Source organism: Bison bison, unplaced genomic scaffold (assembly GCF_000754665.1).
Source record: "Bison bison bison isolate TAMUID 2011002044 unplaced genomic scaffold, Bison_UMD1.0 scf7180017864174, whole genome shotgun sequence".
Classification (NCBI taxonomy): Eukaryota; Metazoa; Chordata; class Mammalia; order Artiodactyla; family Bovidae; genus Bison; species Bison bison.
The window spans coordinates 710991-715004 of record NW_011494746.1 but is presented as its reverse complement, the minus strand read 5'-3'; positions in this window follow the sequence as shown (position 1 = coordinate 715004).

Below are 4014 nucleotides of genomic sequence, written 5' to 3'. Positions count from 1 at the left end.
AGTACCTTTTTTTTTTTTTTTAAATTAGTGATTCTTACTGGAAAGCTAAAGATTTTTTTTAGAAAGCTTAAGATTTTATATTATGTGAAGGCGCAGTGGCATAAGGGGTTAAAAAGGGACTAAAGTAGTCTTTGAGTGTATTACTATTGACTCAAAAGTTACTCATCCCTGTTAGAGTTTTTCTGTACTATTCAAAATCCACATACTTTTTTTTTCAATTTTTCATCTCTCTGTCTTCTAGAGTGATATTCTTTGTGGCTGCCTGTTTATGTGTTCTTAGCTTTTGGAACCAACAGTGGAAAAGCACAAGTTATTTACCCTCTGTGGAAGAGAGTTTATCTCTGTAAAGAGCTTTTCTCTAGGGTAGTGTTTCCAAAACATATCCATCATGCCATCTCTATGATATTCCTCTCATCTGTACTATTAATTACTTATTTTTCTTTAAATACAATCCCTTTCTAAAAACTTTAAATATATTTTAAGAAGAAACATTTTTACTATTAGTAAAAGCCAATTTCATTTGTCACAAATATAACTATAATAATAAATAAAATACCTTTACTCCACATTGTCATTAACTAAATAACAAAGGAAAACAATAATATCAAGTTATAAATATAATTAATTTTATAAAAATGCATACCTAAAAGTAAATTCCTTGAGGAGAAGAATGGAATTTCTTAGCAGTCAGTAATAAAGTATGTTTAATGTCACCTAGTTTAAAACAAAGTTGAAGTTCTACTTCAGTAGCCTTATTCTTTGATTCTGGTGTCACTTAGCACAGAGTGTCACTCAGCACAGAGAGTGTCGCTCATAGGTGTTTTGTGTTCAGAAAGAGTCAAGGGTAATTATTCAGGTTATACATACACAAGGTCAGTGATGGGTATGGAAACATGGTATATGGGGATCTGTGTTAGAGATCTAGGCCACCATCATTAGTAATGCTCCCAATAAATCAAGAAAGTCAATTCCTAAAGATCTGAAGCATTCAAGCTGTGCCAGGGCAAAGTGCCTTGTTCAACTGGAATAAGATAGGTTACTGCAGTTGCAACAATTATTGTCTCATTCAAGCCAGTGATCCCCAACCTTTTTGGCACCAGTGACCAGTTTCATGGAAGACAATTTTTCCACAGATGGGGTGGGGATTGGGATGGTTTTGGGATGATTCAAGCACATTGCATTTGTTATGCCTCTGACAGGAGGCAGAGCCCAAGTGGTAATGCCAGCAATGGGGAATGGCTATAAATACAGATGACGTTTTGCTTACTTGTCATCATTCATCTCCTGCTGTGTATGTTTTTAACAGGCCATGGACTAATACCAGTCTGTGGCCTGGGGGCTGGGAACCTGTGTTCTAAGCCACAAGAGCCTTGGGTGTGTTGTACTAGTTATATATTTTTTTCCTAAGATACTTTAAAATAAATACAGAATTATAAAAATTGTGGTTCCTACCTCCTCATATTGCCCATGAAGGAGGATGGCTGCATACATTTGACTCAGGTAACAATATGTAGTAAGAGCGTTCATTTAAGGAACTATAATATTAAGAAATTTTCATCTGCATCAGGGTTTTTACTGCATTTTTGTGTATGAGAAATTTCAGAGAATGGTATATGTTTTAGGATATTTCAGAAAAAATTCTGAATCTTATCCTTAATGTATTTCTTCTGTATCTCATTTATCCTAAATGCAGAGGTAGATACCATGTTGGTATTTGATAAGGCAGTGGAAATGATTCCTGAAAGTGTCTGAAAGGCCCTGTCATTGAATATTACTTTTTACACCAATCATTGCCAACCCAGAATTAAAGATATAGCATATGTCTTAGTGTGGTATCAGTCTTCTGAGAGCATAAAGAAGGCTTCAAAACTCTCTACTTTGCAGCTTGTAATAGCTTTTAGTATAAAAACAGGGGCTTTGAAGCTGCTGTAAAGGTTAGAAATGAGAAGACCTCCTTGAACGATCTTAAGATCTTGTAAGAAATCACTTGGCTGTGTCACTTCTATCAATAAATGACCTTCCAGTGAGCATGGTTAAAATACAGCATCAAAATCTAAAAGCTAGAAGGCACTGGCTTAATAAAGATCGTGTTTCGAAGTACTTTTGTCAGGAAAGGGTCTCAATTTTTTTCACCAGTCCAATGTATATCGAACCCAGTTTCCAAAGACTTCTTTGAGCTCTACAATTCTTATAATATTAAAGACTTGGAGATCTAAGCTATTTCTACTGCCAGTCCCCCCAGTGGATGAGGGGACAGAAATTATTAGAAATGCCTGTCTTAAATTTACCAGTTAGGGATTTAAAAATGCTTTCTCAAATGAATTCAACAATCACTTATTACTAGTGGGGATATCACTAGTAATCTTACTAGTGGGCATATTACTAGTGATATTACTAGCAATGGGGATATTACTAGTGTCATCTGACTTTTGTCCTAGAGATATTCACTATTGAGGAGGGAGGCAAGCATTTACATAATGCAAGCCAAGCTGTGATAACTGATCTATAGTGATTTAAAATGGGAAAATGTGGGAAAGGTGAGACAGTGATTAATTCTTGGTGGTGGATGGCTTTGAGAAGTAACCCTTTGGCAGAACTTTTGAAAATAAGGAGTTTGCCTTTTGGAAAATGAATATGAGCCACTTTAGGTAGAAGGAGCTGCTCAAACAAAAATATAGTGGCTTGATCAGGGTTGAATGAGTTACCCTGTGGGGTTGGAGGTGGGTGTTGTTAGGAATGAGAAGAGTGTTGGAGTCATTTGGGAAGGCCTTCGAATTTCACACTGGGAGTTTGGATTTTATATTGTAGAAGGTAATGAGCCATCGGGAACTTGATAGTGGAATGATATCATTCAATTGAGTTTTAAAGATAACAGGGAGCAATTTGGAGGGGGGTGGGGTTGGAAGCAGAAAAAGCAGTTAGGAGCTTATGCAGTCACCTGAGATGTTGTACAGAGTTAGTTTGGGGGAAATGAGGTGAGGCAGATTGAATATGGATTGATAGGACTTAGCTATTGAGGGATATGTAAATAAATAATTTGTTGTTCAGTTCAGTTCAGTTCAGGCACTCAGTTATGTCCGACTCGTTGCGACCCCATGGACTGCAGCATGCCAGACATCCCTGTCCATCACCAACCCCCAGAGTTTACTCAAACTCATGTCCATTGAGTCAGTGATGCCATCCAACCATCTCATCCTCTGCCATCCCCTTCTCCTCCTGCCTTCAATCTTTCCCAGCATCAGGGTCTTTTCTAATGAGTCAGTTCTTCGCATCAGGTGGCCAAAGGATTGGAGTTTCAGCTTCTGCATCAGTCCTTCCAATGAATATTCAGGTCTGATTTCCTTTAGGATGGATTGGTTTGATCTCCTTGCAGTCCAAGGGAGTCTCAAGAGTCTTATCCAACACCACAGTTCAAAAGCATCAATTCTTTGTGCTCAACTTTCTTTATAGTCCAACTCACATCCATACATGACTACTGGAAAAACCATAGCTTTGACTAGACAGACCTTTGTTGGCAAAGTAATGTCTCTGCTTTCTAATATGCTGTTTAGCTTGGTCATAGCTTTTCTTCCAAGGAGCAAGTGTCTTTTAATCATGGCTGCAGTTACCATCTTCAGTGATCTTGGAACCCCCAAAAATAGTCTGTCACTGTTTAAACTGTTACCCCATCTATTTGCCATGAAGTGATGGGATTGGATGCCATAATCTTAGTTTTTTGAATGTTGAATTTTAAACCAACTTTTTCACTCTCCTCTTTCACTTTCATCAAGAGGCTCTTCAGTTCTTCTTCACTTTCTGCCATAAGGGTGGTGTCATCTGCATCAGATCAGATCAGATCAGATCAGTCGCTCAGTTGTGTCCGACTCTTTGTGACCCCATGAACTGCAGCACGCCAGGCCTCCCTGTCCATCACCAACTCCCGGGGTTCACTCAGACTCACATCCATTGAGTCAGTGATGCCATCCAGCCATCTCATCGTCTGTCGTCCCCTTCTCCTCCTGCCCCCAATCCCTC